Genomic DNA, 18,244 nt, shown 5'->3' with positions numbered 1-18,244 from the left:
GAAAGAAAAATATGCAGAAGATTTAAAGGGTAATTAAATAAAAGAGAAGAAATATATTTAATAAATAGCCAGTAAGCATAAGATCTCTAAAGTTGACTAGTAATAAAATGCAAATTAAAATATTGCTTTACTTATAAAATAGTATATATAAAATTTTACTCTTATAAAAACATTTTAATGATAATATCTGATGTTGGGATAGTGTAGGAAAGTGGGCACAGCTGTAGAGATAGAACATATTGGCACAGCCTGTCTAGTTGAAGATTTCATGGTATTTTAGATTCTACTTATAGCTTTATCCTATGGAAATAATTATAGATTTTTTTAAAGACTTGGCTTCAGAGATTTTTATCGCAGCATCTCTGACGACTGACAAAAAGTGTAAACAGTGGTATATTCATGGTACATCCATACCATGAAATTCTAGGCAACCATTCAAAATTGTTGTGGGAAAATGTTAGGAAAACTATAATAAAATATTTAGTGTAAAATGCAGGCAATAAAACTGTCTGAGTGGCTTGATCCAAAAATTAATTTTAAAACTGTGAACTCTCATAGAAAAATATTGGAAGGAAATGCACTAAAATGGTAAAATGAATGTTTCTAAACTATGGGATTATGAGTGAAGTTTTCTTCTATTTGCTTTTGCTTAAATAGCTGCAATCTAGATTCCAGAATGAGTTCCAGAAAATGGGCATCTCATGAATTCTTTAATAGAGCAAAAATTAATCAAGTATCTACTCTGTCCTGTGCATGACATAGCCCCTCAGCCTAGGACTTCACAGTCTAGTGAAGAGAGACACACCTGGGAGGGACCAAGGGGCAGAAACTCCACTCCTGAGTTCTGCAGTAGACTGAGAAAAACGGCTGGCTTGGCTTGGGCAGACGGGCAGGACAGGGAGCAAGACCTGAGCTCATTTTGTTCCTGAGCAAGCTGAGAAAGAACTTCTCAGGCATCTCCTAAATCTTTCGAATGTTTTCTAATTCTGTAGCTTGCAAACACCTGCAGTTTCTCTTCTTCCACACATAGGCTCACAAGTCCTTTCTGGAGGTACATGTTAGTTTGCCACGGGGCATCACCCCACCCTAACTTCAGCCTTGGGAGTGAGATGCACCTATCTTAGGGCAAGCTGTCAATGGTGAGGTTCACACTTCCACACCTGTCATACATCTCCTGGGTTAGGCTGCTAAAAAGTTCAGAGACTAGATCAGAGAGAACCCCATGTGGTGATAATAAGGAGATACAGCCATTTTCCATACTGCTGGTAATAATTTTATTATTTCCAGATTTCTTTGAAAGGTAGCTAAGGTCTGGCCAGTTCTATAGAAAATCTTTAGGAAAGAGAGGAGGTGAACACTGCAGCTCTTTATCATGATGCTGGGCATGTGACAGATGCTCAACAAACAGCCCTTGACTGTTGACTGAAGGTGCTCAACCCTTGGCCTTGGCCTTGCACCCCGTGCCCTGCCTTCGCCTGTCAGGCACCTCTCCCATAGCCACGGTGGACCTCACACCCTCCACGGGGAGCCAGGACCCTTTCAGGAGCCTTGGAAGATTTTCCCAACTCCTTTGTAAAATCCAACTTTCCCTTTAAGACCTACCTTAGAATGTCGGTTGCCTTCAGTGCAAACTGCTTTCCTTTCATCCTGGTGGAGTTGGCCACTCTGTTACCTGACTGTGGTCGGTTTTCTGTTTCGATGACAGATCATCGCACACCGTGCTTGGTCCTTTGACACTTAGTGGTTGCTGCAAGAGTCCTAGCGACTTCCTCTCTTGTTCTGAGCAATTTCAGGCTGTGCATTCCTTCATGCCCCTCTGCCAAATTCACCTTCTGTGTGTAAGCACAGTTACCTAGCAAGGGGCTGTGTCCTGAAATAACACACACACACATGCATATGTGTGGGTTTTGATCATTTCACAACCTTAGAGTTCTTAAAACAAACATTCCAGGAAAGGCTTTGGTGTGAGACCCTGAGGAGACAGGTTCCAAGGAGCAGTAGTCCTGCAGCATTTTCTTACCAACCTTCTCCTGCAGAGCCAAACCCAAAGGGAGATCTTGCAGCTCAGCTAGGGTCAGCATGGTGCCCCCTTGGGAAAGCAGGTGCACTTGTCTATATTCACCCGAAAACCTAGGATCGTAACAGCACAATCACACTGTGTTGGTCTTAGCAAGGCGCTTGGAGAACCGAGCTCGTACACCTTGGGGCTGGTCAGCTTCGCCATCTAGCCTTCTCCAGCTGAATAATTGAAACCTGTTTTAGTTTTTATTTTGTTGTTAATTCATGCCTTATGCTAAATCTGCATTGCATACTTAATCTTGTTAAGAAACATCCGCAAAATATTTATTACTGGGAAACTGATTTCATAGGTAATTGCATCCTACTTTTAAAAAAAATTTTATTTTATGTCTTTTTGTGAAATAATTAAAAACATCATTTTAGTTTTGATCTTTTGGGGATTAAAACTATATTTAATCATGCAATGCTTTTTTTATTATTTTTGTTCTTGTGTTATAGCAAATGTGCAGTGGTTTTTATCTCCTCTTTGTACTTGCAATAACATATTATTTGACCATGAATCACTTTAATGGATTGAAACATAAGCATGTGAATTGAAAAATAGATACATTAGTCAAATCAATAAATAAATATGAAAATATATTTCTACGATGAAAAACCATCTTGGCTACTGTGTCCTCCAACTTGGACAGAGAGAGCTGAAATATATGGCCATAAAATATAGCTTGCCATGTCAACTAGCCAGTGCCTGCAGCCTAAAAGGAATTTTGAGCACTGGGTAAGTAGTATTTCATCAACAAAATCATAAAATAAAGACATTAAAATGAAGGGATGATGGAGTGCTGCAGGACGTTTGTAAAATCACCCTTCAGTCTGAGGCTGGAGTAGTTTAGTATTAGACATTGCATACTTTTCATATAAATTTGCTTACAAATAGCATGCCTTAACAAGCAGTATTACCAGGCTGCCCCTGTAGCAAATATATTTCTACTATTGTTGCTAAACAAACTCTACTTGCACTCTCCGGTATAGCTAGGATAGAAATAAATAATTCATCTGTGGTCTAAAAAAGTACAACTATTACCATCTTCACCCAGAGCATTTGTCTTTGTTAATTAATGACTTAACATAGCTCCTTTTAGCTATTCAAAAGCCAGCTACCCAATTTTTATATACTTCTCATGTGCTGTCTTTATTGGATGAAATCCCCTATTAGTCATAATCAATGTTCAATCTCTAATTTCATAAGATAATAAAATGGGCTGCATGGATTATTAGTAGTTACATTGTGTAACTTATCAGTTATTTGTCAGATGAATGTCGGAATATAATTAACATGCATTATTTTAACGAATACAACTGAGAAATAACGATTTTAAGTGACTTGCCTTTCTTAGAAAGTATGCACAAAATACAGTAAGGAAATCTGTATTTGCATTTATTTACATATCAGTGTAATTTTTTTCTGAAGCACATTGCATTAGTTAATCTCTTTCAGTTGTAAATTGCTATAATTTGTTGTTTGATTATATTTTACACATATTAATAAGATCAGGCAACATTAATTAAAATTTGTAGGTTCTGTTGGATGGAGAAACTTTTATAGAACAGATGTGAAATTAGGTAGGAAAATTTTAGATTTAGGGTTGGATGAACATCCTAAAGTTCCCGTGAATCATGCCCCACTTCCAGTCTTCCCTTCATATGCCATGACCAAGCGCTCGGCACAGATACCACCGTGGAGGTAAGAGTGTTTCCTCAGCTTCCCCAAGAGCCACCTCTGGAGCCTCCTGTGTCCTGGTGAAACAGCTTGTGACAGAACACAATTGTCCTGTTGAACCCAACCCACAGGGTGTGAACATCCCAGATAAACCTTTCAGAAGAAAGCAGTGTTACTGTGCTGCTCTTGGTTCATCCAAACTGGAAAACAGGTAACTCCCCCAACTGAGATTTTTATTTATAACATATCATTTATCTTTCCATGTCCCACAAGGATTGTGATGTGACCTGTCCCAGGAGTTGGCCTCTGGAAAGCAGAAGTTGGGGTTCATAACTTGCATCGTGCTCCTGCTGTCCAGACTGGAGTCCGTGCTAGGGAAGGTGCCCCTCCCTCCCTTGGGCTGTCGGGGCGATGGGAAGGAAGGATGCCCTCTACGGAGGGGGTGAGCCTGGGGGGCTCTGAGACGGGATCCGGGCTGGAAATCCCTGGGCACCTCCTTGGAGCGTTAGTTCCCATCCCTGCTGAGCTTCACCTTTTGGTCTCTGGAAATGAGTTAGAAGCCACCCGAGAACCATAGGTTGTCTCCTGACACACACATTTCAGCAATTGGAGTGAGTGGCAGAGCCCCTGTCACGAGAGGCAGGATGGCTCTTCCCTCCCTCCCTTCCCCTACAGCCAGTCCCTGCCCCAGCAGAGGGAGCAACCCCCAATGTGCTGCCCAGCCATTGGGCCGCAAGTGCAGGACAGATAGGCATTGGCGGTCATCTTACTGCCCCAGATTCAATGGTGCCAGTTTCAATGTGCACTTTTTATGAAACATTTTATTCAGGGCAACTGGTGTGACACCGTGTCTCTCTTCTCCCTCCCTTTTTCCCTTCCTTGCTTCCTTTCTTTCTTCCCCGTATACATTCCCTGGTTCATTCTCTGTCCAGTTGTTCCTGGTTATGTTGCAGCCCACCCACATGCAGGTTGCAGAGATGGGTGAATAAAAGTCAGAAACAATTCAAGGTAACTGTGGTGAAAGCTTTGTAGAACATTTGCAAATGGATTGCATTTGTGGCATATACCAGCATATGATTTTGGAATCAATAGCTCAAACTTCTTTTTCTTTTCAATTGATTTTTTATGGGGGGGTAATAGAGAAACCCATCTGAGTAAGAATTATTTTTGAATCACAGATACGTTAGCACTATTTAAGTGCCAATGGGGAATACTGCATGCACATAAACATTTAAAATAATGCCAGTAAAAATTATAGTGACTCATTGTATAGACCACCCTGTACAACTATAGGCTGATTTCAAGCACAGAGCTATTTCTGGATCAGCATCATGCTTTCTTTAATATATCAACCTCAACATATTGTTGTCATTAAAGTTACTAATAAATGTGATTTGATTTTTAAATGCAGTAAATTATTTATTGTACAGATGCTGTGTTCTTCTTTGGAGGAAATCTTAGGGTCATTTCTTATACAAAGCACCTTCCACTTGCAGAAAAGCCAGACTTACAGCTTCAGCTGTATTTCTTGTGTCTGTGTCCTCATTCCCTGAGTGTGAAAACTTTATTGCTCATTATCTACTGGGCTGTGATGAAGTGACAGATGATTTATTGGGAGCCAAAAACTGTGTTTCAACGGTGAACATTTTTATCCTGTTGTATTGCAGAGCTGCCAGCCCCTGTAGCTGCCGAGGCAGCAAATAAAGAAAACTGGATGCTGGAGGGGCCGGCATGCTCCTCATAAAGGTCCACGTTTCAGATCACACTCTGTTCCTAATTTGATTCAATTCCCTTTTGTTGCTTAAAAATTCAATTTGTTTAATTGAGCTGTTTGACAGTAAAATCTGAATTCCATGCATTTTAACCATTCATATTAAATTTCCCTCCGTATAGTGCTTTTATTAATGTGCTTTATAGGCAGAGGCTTAATTTAAATTTGGTGACCTCACAAGCTTATAAAAAGACCCAAATTCTTGTTTTTTCTCAAAGCTAAATTAAAATGAATAAATGCAAACCAATGGTACAGTTGTGATTTCTTCACTGAGTTTAATGAGCGAAGGACAGGAACCAGGGGGTGTGGGAGTGTGAAGTGTGAAGGTGTGGGTGTGTGTGCACGCGCGCTTTTAGTGTATTTTCATATTTTAATAGATGACATAATATAGGGGCAGAAGTGAAAGTCTAAATGACCTGACTTTAACAGTTAAAAAAGCAAGTCTCTATCTTCCATTAAAATAGTAGGCAAGGCATCGTATAATGGAATATACAATGTCTGCTTTTTACAGGGTTACACATTTATTGACATTTAAATAGCTGAACATCTTTTCCTTTAGGATTAATAAGATACACAGAAACCAACATAAGATTTTTGAGGTTTACTAAACTTTAATCTGTAAAATTTAATAGCAATATCCGAGTCATTATATGTGTGCAGAATGCCGTGTGACTTTACAAACACTTTTAAGCAATGAATTATGTTCCAAGAATGGGTTGGCTGTGTATCATTATGTCCAGGTAAATGCCAGAATGATGACATAATTGGTAGTTGGGAGTAAAATACAACCCCTGTAAAATGTTACTAAGGTAAATGTGGAAGGATTGTAATTCATTATACATAAACATGACTTCTAGGTATTTATCATTTTATGAAATGTAGACCAACTTGATCTTGCCAGGCATTGTTTCTCTCTTGCCTTTGTTAGTTCATTCAGCAATGTAACCATGTCCTGGTTTCAAAATTGCTAATTCCTTTTTATTCAACCATCTTCCAGGCTACCCCAGTGAATTTCGAGTCTCTTTCCATGCGCTAGAGACTAAGTATTCTGTAAATGCTAAATCCTAAAAACTGGCCTTAATAAGAACGATAGTCCACCAATTTCAGACAATGATAAATTTATGACTTTGGATTAAAGGTCAGATGGCTATTTCAGACATTAAAACAGCCCAATTTCATAATACCCAGCACCTTAAGGAAAGACATTTTTGCACACTGGTGCCTGCTAGTTCCTGCTAAAGACATATAGTAATAGTTTGGAAATCAAGGAGCCCATTTCCTACCTGTGCAGCCGCTTTCCCTTAGCCCTAGGCGACTGTTTAACTTTTAACCCTCTTGTTCACACAGCGTACATGCATAAAAGTACAATGTACCACATAAGAAAGCAGGTCTTGCAACATTTGTTTTATGCCGTTTGCTGTAAGACACATTACTCATGTTTCCAGACATTTTCGGCTGTCCCAAAGTAAGGAGTCATTTTCTCTAAATGGCCGCTTTGGCTTTAAATTTGTTCGGTTTCAGGTCATCTTGGCCTCTCCAACATCAACAGGGCATCTACCTAACAGAAAGAGTCTGGCATAAAATTGCCTTTGAAAAGGCTTTTGTCTGGCCATTCTTTTAGCGTGTTTGATGTCATAGAATTTCATCAAGCCTCTACCCTGTGTACCAGCCCTCTGCTGCCCTTGTCCGGGAAGCACCCCTCGTAACCAGGGGTCATCCAGCTCCCTCCTAAGATGCTTGAGCCGTGGCCTATGATGAAGAGCCCTCACTTCACTTGGTGTTTTCTCTCTTCTGCTCTCAGGCCCTGCAACAGTCCCAAGCAATGGTGGCAGGGACAGCCTCCCATGTGGCATCTGCACAGCATGGGCAGACCCCTGGTCCACTGGCTGATTAATGGAAGCAGAGACTATATCATGGAATTGTCTGGAATTAGGGCTCTCTCCACTCGCAGTGTCCATCATTCCAAGCTTGGGATTAACGGTGATGGGGAAAGTGGGACAGATGAGAAATTCCACAGAATCCAAGCACAGTGGCCGCTCCTCCAGGTGAATGGGTGAGATGCTCCAAGAGGATGTTCGTCCTGGAGGCCTTCTGTGATCCACAGAAACATTAAGAAATTATTAACTTGCCTAACCTCGTTCACTCCTGTGTACCCTGCGTGCATTTTATTTATTTATTTCTCTCCCTTGGATTTTTCCCAAAAGGCCATCCCAATTCACACAGTGATAAAGATTGAGATTCAATGAGTGAGGTTTTCACCGTGAATATTCCTGAGTTGATGAAGGTACTTTCTTTCCATTCTATCCAGAATCTAGCCAGTTGGAAACTGAAAAACTCAGAAGAAAAGACCCCATATTTTCTAGAAGGGCACCGTGTTCTTTAATTGAAAGAAAAATAACAAGGAGGTCTTTTGGGATATGGGTGAATTATGCTATTTAAAGGCAAAGTGAAATTACCTTTACTCTAGTAATTTTATCAGATAAAATTCAGGATGGAATAGCTCCTTTTTAAGTCTGCTTTGCTCTAAATAGTCTGCTTTTGAGGTTCTAATGCATGGGCAAAGGAGATTAAAGAAATAAAGATGAAGATGACATAGACGGGTAAAAGAAATGTAAAAGACATTTCCTAAACCTCATTGTAGCTCTCCCTCCAGAACCTTCATGGTAGCAAAAGTCAACAGTTAGGAGACTATTTTTGTTCTGGGAAGTAGACGATTAACTGTTACCCTCCTGCCCGTCTACTAATGAATGAACAGGAGAGAAGACTGGAGCCTTCTACAAACCAGACAATTGAAAGTTGACTCTAGAGATTTTTAACGTCCTCAATGTGATCATAAACCTGTGGAGACTGCACAGAATTTGTGTTTGTTTCTGCAATTATCTCAATCACTGTTTTTCCTCTTGTTTGTTTTCTATCATTCCCTTCCTCTCACCCCCCTAGAAATAAGTGTAGGGTCACAGCTGTGTTTTATTTTTGGTGACTCCCCAGAATATTAGCTGAGCGTTCTTCATGTAGTGCAAGAGTAGTGGAGTGCCCTGACTTCTGCTCCAGATAATTCAAAGTCTATGTTGAGATAAAGTGGTCAAAAAAAGATAACAGGGCTAATGGTAAAGCCAGTGTTGAAAGTTAGTGTAATTTCTAAATTGTTGATTACCGTTTATTTGGAGAAGGCACAGTGTGAGGCCCCTGAATGATTAACTGTATTAGATGGCCAAATGACAACCCGTTATGTGTGGGTGCTGGGCTGTGGCAGTTTGAAGAAGCTGGGGTTGGCAATTCCTGGGGTGGGAGGGAAGCTGAAGTGTGTGATGTGTGACTTGGGCCTGGAACAAGAACTTTTAAATGAACAGGGACTGGGGGTACGAGACATTCCAATCTGAGATGCTAACTAGGTTAACAGTGATCTTGTTTTGTAATTTGGTGTCAATAATAGGCAAATATTCTTTGCACGTAATAAGAAACTCAATCTAAAATTTAAAATAGGGTCTCCTTGAGTTTGACAGCACACACTTTGGAGCCAGAGTGACCCAAGTCCAAGTCCTAGCTTTGCAATTTTCTAGCAGTGTGACCTAGTAATCTTTCAAAGTTTTCCTCTTCTGATAAACGGGAAATAAAAACAGTATCTCCTTCACAGGGCTATAGTGAGGCCTGAATGACACAATGCAGCTTATATATGACATAATGTAGCCTAGCTTTACCTGCAAAGGTATAACACATTGAAGCCGTTACCTGCGACCATCCTCTGTTAGTGAGTGTGCCACCATCCGCCCACCATTAGAAGTTGTGTTTCTCTAGATTGCTGCAGGTGGCTGGATTTATCAGCTTTGAAAATGACATCTTTGCTCTCCTGGTGTGAAAGATGAGAAAATAGAGACCTTACACCATTTCTAACCTACTCTTGTTCTTCACTACCCAGTTGTTGAGGCTGTTTTTATGTAATCAGTTACACATCCATATGCACACGGGTACAGTTATACTTGCATATGCACACGTACACGTTTTTTCTTTTACCGTAATTCCCACTGTTGTCACAGTTTACTGCTCCAGGCAAATGGGTTTGATGCTCATTAGCTTTGCCTAATGACTGTCTTTCCATTCACATTTTGGTGGGTTAAAGTCTGCCCTCTGGTTGTGTCTATAAGAAGGACTTATAGGTACAATATTCCTTGAGTTCTTGAATGTTTGTTTCCTTTAAAGCTTGAATTACTGTTTGGTCAGGTACAAAATTTGGGGGTCTACACCTTCCCTCCCTGAGGGTTTCCAGGTGGCTCTTCACTGCTGGAAGGCCCGATGCTCCCTTGCTTTCTCATCCTGAATCGTTCTTAGAGCTGGTGGATCTTCTAGATCCCCAAAGAATTTTCTTTTGGAGGATCAATAACTTTACTAGCATGGGTCTCAATATTGATCATTCAGTATCATTCTTCTTGGTCCGCAGTGTACTCTTGCAGTCTGTAGATTCAAGTTGCCTTTCATTTCTGGAAAGTTTTCTTAAATTATATCTCAAAGTTATTTTTTCTTTTCTGTTCCAGTTTTTCGGCTTTCTGCTTCGGGGATTCCATTTATGTGTTTGTTGGATCTCCCTTTTCCATCTTACCTATGCATTATTTTTCTTCAGCTCTTTAACCTGTTGTTACTTATTTCCATTTTCTTTGCTCGGGCCCTTGGCCCTGTGCTCATGCCTCTCCCTGCACTGCTTTGATGGCGTTTTTGCCAGTGCAGCCTGCATTTCTGTGAGGGTTTTATTTTTTCATCCACTCCTTTGTTCTCTTATTTCTTCACCTACAGTTGCCACTCTATGTATTTTTTGAACTCTCCATTGCTCTGCTTTGAGATTTTGTGCTAAGGAAGTAATTATTTCATTAATTAAAAAAAAATTCATGGGGCATGTTTGGTAACAATTTTCATCTGCTCCATGGAAACCTCTTTCTAGTGAATGTTCTTTGTTTACCATTTGTTTTCCTGTTCATTTTCTCCCTTTTCAAGTAGGGATTTAACTATATCCTGTGCTTATTAGCTTATTCATTTTTAAAAATTATTACTCATCTTGCAGTGAGGCGGATCATTCATGGGCTGGCCTTCTGAACAAGTTCCATGTCGGTGAGGACCTGGGCAGTGTTCTGGCAGACAGACACTCCCTGATTATCAGAGAAGTTCCTTAAGACAATAAATCTGTTTGGCAATTACATCTTTCCCACCAAAGAAAGCAACAGCTGCAAGGATTCCTCTAATCAGTGTCTCCCCTGTTCTACCTCTCCAGCTGGTGACTTCCTGCAAACGTGGCCATCGGTGTGTCTCCTTGTTCTCCCACGTCTCTCCTGCTTCTCCGTGGTACTAAACGGAATGCATGGAGACTTCTCCGCAAGCTGGCATGCTTGGTGAAAGACCCAAGTTTGCCTCCCTTGGTGTGCTGCCCACCATAGAAATACTGTGGCCTGAAAGTCTGGTCTGAGCTCCGCAACTACAGCCAGCGGTGTCCTCTCCAGGGGTCACCTCATCTTCCCTCCTCTGCTCTCACTGCACTGCGGAGTCCTTCAGATACGGGGCATGGGGTTACAGAGCAGATCTAGTTTTAATAAAAATAGAGTTAGCCATGTTTTTTTCTCATTCTTTTCATCTTGGGAGCACTTCCATGCTCAGACCCCAGGCATTTCCCATTGTCCCAACAATCAGGTCCACATCCTTCATGATCATGTCCAGCGCCCTTGCCTGGATCCCTGGCTTGTTTCTCCCGCTCTGTCCCAGGCTCCCACTTGTCTCCTGCTCCCGCACAGGATGCTCCACGCCCGGCGGCCTTCCTGCTCCTCCGTGACTCCGCTTCCCTTTCTGACTCCAGGCCATCGCACATGCTGTTCCTTTTGCCTGGAATGCCCATCTCATCTGCCAGTGAAATCCGAATTAAAGTCCAAAGTGAAAGGTATTGTCTCTAAAATCTTTTTGGGCTATTGAAATCAGATTTAGTCATGTCCTTCTCTGGGCTTTCCACAGTAGTTTCTCTGCGCTCTTACGTATTGCTCTCTGTCATTTGACTTTTTCTCTAGTCAGTCTGATAGGCTATAAACACTGTATTCTGGGGGACAAGCTTTGAAATTGGACTGACCTGAGTTTGAATTCAGATGCCATCACACACTGGCCACATCACATGGGTGTCATTGAATATCTGTGAGCTTGCTGAGCCGTTCCTCATCTATCAAAGAGCATCAATACTAAGAGCTCAGAGTAATGCCTCACCTGCCTCCTGCAGTGGACTATCAGCTCAGCCAGGGCAGGAGATGGGCATTTGCTATTCATTCCTATATCTGCAGCGTCTGGCACAGTGCCTGGCCTATAACAGCTAAATATTTGATGGGCTAATGAATTAATTAACTTGTGAGACTGCTGTAAGCAGTGACACAGGTAATGGACACCAGGTGTTTGGCACATGGCAGGCTGTCACTATATGGTCACCCTCATGACTCAGCTGAACGTAGCTGTTGCTCTGACTCGGGAGAGTTTTTGGAGGCTAGAGATTAAGTTTCGTTCAGTGTGTTCTCAGCTAGACCTTTCCACGTGGCAAGTTCCTCAAGCCATTGAATATAATTTCATGATCATTGCAGCTGAAACAAACCTCAGGCGGAAAACAAAACAGATGAGCTCTCTTCCTTGTGGGGGCTCATGGCTATCTGTGTCTACACTGTAATGTTGTAAGCCCAGCAGCCGCTTAACATGCATATTTTATTGTAAAAGTAGAGTAGTAGCTTACATTTATTGAGCATTTAGTATATGATAAGCCCAGTTCTTATTTCACTGAATTTGTAACTTATTTTATTTTATACTTACAACAACACTGTGAGGAAGTTGGCTATCAATCTTCATGATAAATAGACAGGGAAGCAAAGCCCAGAGAGAGCCTGCAGTTTTCTCAAGGTCACACAGCTGGGAAGGGTGGAGCTGAGTTGGAAGCACAGGTGGTGTGAGAGAGGAGTGAGCAGCAGGGATTTCACCCCTTCATTGCACCAGAACCTGAGGCAAGTGGGACCCCACTGAGGTAAGTCTTAAGACAGCGTCTGTCCCAGGAGTATCTGTAAACAGGATCCTTAGGACTGTAGGGCTTAAGGAGGACCTCATTGCTGTGGTAGCTGGGTACAGTAGGAAAAACCTGGGCTTTTGATATGCTTGGCTTTATTCATTATTTGCCTATGACCTTGGGCAAGTCACTTCTCTTAGCTACAGTTGTCTTATTTTGCTTTGTCTCAGGGTAACTTTGCCCTGTGTAGACTTGTGGAGGACACAGTGTGATATCTGGCCCACTTAGGTATCGTGGGCAAGCAGGACGGGCCAATTCCCCAGCCCTCCAGCCCTCATCTCCCTACTGCTTGGGACCATCTGACCCCGTTGAGTGGCCTCAGCCCTGGGGACCGGCCTCTACTCAGGCAAAATTCTGCATTAACTTCTCCTTGCTGGTAAAATGCTTGCTGCTGCTTTTAGCTTCTCTAAGAATGTGGTTCTCAGAAGTTGTCTGCATATAGGAGTCAACCAAAGCACCGGTTAAATGCAAACTATTGGATCCCTCCCCCATTAAATTCTCAATCTGTAGGTTTGGGGTGAAGGCAGAGGCATCTGGGTTTTTACTGAGCAGATGCAGATGGTCTGAACATCAACCTTTGAGAAATGCTGCTCTAAATATAGGTGGAGTGACCAACTGGTCCCTGTTTGCCCAGGACTTTCCCAGCTGAGCACTGAAAATCCTGTGTCCTGGGAACCCCTCTGTCCCTCACAAACTGGTTTGAACGATCACCCTAAATACATGTAAATTCAGGCTCTCACAGACTCTTGGGCACCGTCTATCTGTGATTGGGGACAGGGATCTAAGTTCCAGTCCCTGCTTGCCTGGATTTTCTAATCACCTGGAAGCAAATTCCCTAATGCTATTCGCAGCCCAGTGCTGGGGATACAGCAAGGCTGATCACTGGACTCCCGCAGCTACCTGCTTCCTGGGGTACAGCTGCGGGCAGCTCTGTCCTCCCCAGTTACCCCTGTCCTGCCAGGCTGCACGCGGACTCAAGGTCGGCAGGCGCAGCTCCCCCAGCACCGGCCCCACCGCGGAGCATGTGGACGTCCTCATGTGTGTTCCTCCAGCTCCCTCGCCCTCAGCCATGAAGTCTGCACTGTGCAGTCAGGTGGGCAGGCGGGACAGCATGACCCCCCCTGCAGAGCAGGAGCTCAGCTTCCACAGGAGCCCTGGTTTTCCAATTTGAGGGATTGCTGAGCCTGTAATATCTCCTCCGTTCATTTGAGGAGTCACTGCTCCGCTAGTATCTAATTCATTACTCATTAAAGCAGTTTGAAATAAGGCACAGTGTGTACTAAAAGGTGCTATATAAAACCAAATTAAATATATTTTAGTACAAGTGCACTCAGACAGTTGTTCCCAAGAAAACCTGATAATTAGGACTCTAACTTGGTACGATGGTGTAATCTAGCCCAGAAAAGATGCTTATTATAGCCATGCCATTCATTCAGGCGTTTATGAAAATGTTTCAATTACATAGAAATATTTTAGGAGCATAGAAGTTGGCTCCAGAAATCAGTTTGGATTGAAGGTTGGCGTTCAGCAACCTCTGCCTCAATGTAAATTCTTTCAGAGTTTGTTTTTTCTTTCGTATTGTTTCTTCTTCCTCCCTTCTTTCTCTTTCCCTCTCTTGTAGTCAGTTTTTCTTTTTCTAATTTCAAGCAAAAAAAATGGTGTTCCTGCTTTTAGGGCCCCCTGGGTTGAAAAATAGCTTCATTTTGTGGAGTCATTGTATTAGTCAGCTCAGCCTTCTGTAATGAGACACCATTGACCGCGCCGCTTAAACAACACGCATTTTGTCACAGTTCTGAAGGCTGGAAGTCTGAGATAGGGTGGCGGGGGCTGGGGAGGGCTCCCTCTGGTTTGCAGATGGCCGCCTTCTTGCTGTGTCCTCACCTGGGCAGGGAGCGAGAGAGAACTCTCCTTTATAAGGGCAGTAACCCTGTCATGAGGGCCCCATCCTCATGCCCTCATCTAACCCTAATTCACTCCCGAAGGCCCCACCTCCAAGTACCCTAACATTGAGGGTTAGGGCCTCAACATATGAATTTTTGGGGAACAGAAACATTCAGTCCATACCAGTCATATTTTAAAAAGTATTTTCCCTCAATATGTTCTAATTCACTTGGGGTTCGTGATGGCCTATCCAAACTAAATTTGCCATATAGATACAGAAAACCAAAGGCAAAAAATATTCATTCAAAATTTCCAAAGGCCTTTTCTCATGCCTGCACTGAGGCACGGGCCCAGCTGCCCAGGGGAGCACTGTCCCGTGAGCCTTGAGCTTTCTGAGCATGGGCAGGGCGGCCATGCCTAGTTGCACGTTACGTGTTCCCCAGGTGTGGCTGCAAGGGCCGGCCTTACAAAAGGGGATTTGTCCTGGAGCGGCTGGCGGAGACCCAGGTGCACTCCCCATGGTGGGCTCGTGTCCTGCTCTGCTGCTGAAGCCGCCCCCGCTGTCAGCTCTCCCCACTCCCAGGTCCACGGCAGCCTCCATGATGAGCAGGAAGAATGGACCTAAAATAAAAGCTAAATAGCAGAACTTAGGACATTTCTGAAAATGCACCACAAAGATGTAAAGTTTCCTTCACAGAGTTTTCCACTCCAGGGAGCCTTTGAGCATTTGAAGGATTCCCACATGTAGATGTGTGATTTGCTCTGATTAGTTAGGGAACAATGGTCCCATAGGCTGCATATACCAAATGGCCTTGACGTGGAGCACATTCGAAAGTGGCCTGCTGGCACCCTGTCCCTGGGCACCAGGCTGCTTCTAAGGGTGTCCCCCAGACGTGCCACCAGACTCTTCCCAGTGAGTGCCTCGGGCCCAGCCTCAGTTTTCCTCTGTGTCCCCCCTGCCTCTTCTGGCCATAACCGGTGCTGGACCCACCAACCCCTGCAGCGTCAGTGGGTCAGCTCTGTGAGTTCATCCACCTAAACCAAGGGTGGGTGGTGAAGCAACGTCCACTCAGTCCTTTGCATGCCAAGCACTATGCTGGGCTCTGAGACTCTGACACGGCTGGCCGGTGGCTCGCAGAGTAGTGAGAAAGAAGGACAAGTTGAATAGGGGTTCCCATGTGGTTGGCAGGAGATTCTGCATGCACAGGTGCAAAGGCGACATTGAGGATGGGGGAGGGGCACAACTCTTCCTTTGTGCGCTAACCTGCTGGGCACATAGGGCTTCAGCTGAGATGCGTGGATCCCGCCAGCGAGTGGCTGCCCCACTGGCCGCAGCTTCCACCCCATTCATGCCCTGCCCACCATATTGAAGCCGAATGGGACCCAGTCTGTCCTGATGCCAGGGTGAGCCCAAGGTACAACTGTTGTTTCCCAGCCTCATTCTGCTGGGCCGATTCACCGTTTTCTCACAGAGACATGGATGTGAAGACAGTGTGGAAAAAACCTAGATGAACTCAGGCTGGGTACACAGACAAGTGGCAAATGAAAAAAACACTGTAGTTTTTTGGTTTATGGACGACTGTGGTCTTAGAAGACCAAGGTTGTGGTGAGAATGTGGCCACCTGTGACGATCAGAAACTTGAAGGTCTTGGATCGCACTGAACTTACCTGGGAATCCAAGGCGCCCATCCTGTGACAGGTGGAATGCCGGATCCAGTGATCACCTTTCTCCGTGCGGACGCTCAGATGTGCTTACCGCTCTGGGTGGGTTTTCTAAGAGGTATTTGAGCACCTGGTGAAAGACCAAGTCCCGTGGCAGCCCAGGGCTCTCCCTGAAACAGGGGGAAGCACAGTGGGTGCCCGGGAGGGCCCACAGGCATCTCTCTCCATCCATCAGGCCCTCTCGAGGGAAAATGCGCTGTGCTCAATACAACAGACGCGTTTGTGTCCTCAGCTGCCATGTATTCCCTTTGAAAGTAGTTTTCCTGTTCTAGACCCATGTCCCTCTGGTAGACTAGAAAATTCATAAATATTGGTCATTGTAGGAATATATTTTTAAAATTCATTGACTGTGGTGATTCACCCAGAACTCTGTGCCCAGGTTTCAGGCATGAATCTGGCCTAAATTGAAATGGCTAGGCTAAAATTTGCTCTAGCCTGCTATAAGTTATTTTAATGCAAAGTTACTCAGATTTCGTGAGTATAAATCAGACAGACCCACAAGTGTATTTTAACATAGTTTTTCTTTTCTTTTTTTTTTTTTTTCCTTTTGTGTGTTTAGTAACAACAGTCTCCTTAAGTCACAGTGGCAGATCGCCAGAGGAAAGAGAGGTGTTAATGAGACACAGTATAAATGGAAGGGGTTCAAGACTGACAGTTTTCCGTAGTGCAGCTGGCACCAGATCGAAAAGACAGGGGTGGCACGAAGCTGACCAATCACCTTAGATAATGATGAAAGAGTAGTGACGGGGAGATTCAAGGACCACTGAAGAGTCGCACTGGGCCAGGGTGGCAGGGAGAGAACCGTGTCGGCAGAGATGCACCATCGGCTCCTGGCGGTGCAGGTTCTCAGGTGAAGAACGAGGGCGCTGATAAGTAGACCCAATGATGCTGACACCAGGATTCCAGAGAAGTGCACCGGCCGGTGCTGGGTCTAGGCTGGGTGTTTGCAGGAGGAAATGCTCAGGGCAGCCCAGCCACCCGGGAGCTCCTGTGTCTTTAAGGGAGGATGTCTGCCCTGGTGTATTGACACTGTTGCTATTTTTACAAAGGCGATGTCTTTAATCCTTTCAGTTCTGGGCTATGGGGCAGCTTTTGAACATTTAGGTGCTGGTGTTCTGTTGGTGGTTCATTTGGATCCTTTCCTGGTATTCTCCTCTCTTCTTCTGCCCATTTCTCTGCTCTGTTCCACCGTTTTTCAGAAAGCAGGAAACTCCCTGCTGCTGCTTTTGGGGAAGCAGTGCACAAGCTGAATCTGCAAGGAGGTTGAGTCATCTGGCTGACGGAAAACTTTGGAGATGTCCTTTTTCAGTGGCCTCTGCTCTTCTGGTACCTAGAGAACAAATGCCATTTTCTCCATAATGTCAGAGGTGCATTCCTGCTGGTCCTGTGGACCACCAAGAAGGGAGGATACAGGGGTGCAGTGGAATAAATTTACACCCCATGGCTGTAAAATTGAATGTTTCTTTCTGATGTCTTGGGATATAGGCAGCCAGAGAGTCAAGAGACGGGAGAGTTCTGTTTCATCCATAGAAACCCAAGACCTTTGTCCAAGAGAAACCCACTAGGATAAAGCCAGGCCCCGGGGAACACATAGACTCATGAGCTTGTGGGCAACCCAACCTCCTTAGCAGAGATGATGTGAAAATTGAAATTTCTGTATTTACCAACAGGTTTTTAACATTCAGGGGATGAGAGCAAAAGGGACAAATTCTATTACTGCTACCAGCTGACATGAAGTCACCTTTCTGATTCCCTGCAGCACAGAATGGAAAACAATAGGACTTGGGCAGCGTGTGGCAGAAATATTTAGCTCCATGTCCCTCCTACTGATGTTTACCTATGAAAGATGTGATTTCCATGGGATTTGCTTCACGGTTTTTTCCTTAGCCCATAGATCAAGTTGAGTTTATAAAAGATTGATCAATTTCAGTTAATGTTAAAAATTAGTTCAAGACCATTTTGGAGACAAATAGTCCTTTTCTGCTATTTCCTAGTAATGACCTGAAATATGAGCAGCAATCTTTCTCTCTGGCTTGTACTACTTGGCTTTGTGAGAAATTCCCCTAAT

This window comes from Eulemur rufifrons, chromosome 28, assembly GCF_041146395.1.
Source record: "Eulemur rufifrons isolate Redbay chromosome 28, OSU_ERuf_1, whole genome shotgun sequence".
Lineage (NCBI taxonomy): Eukaryota > Metazoa > Chordata > Mammalia > Primates > Lemuridae > Eulemur > Eulemur rufifrons.
The sequence above is the reverse complement of the archived record's forward strand: the minus strand, read 5'-3'. Positions refer to the sequence as shown.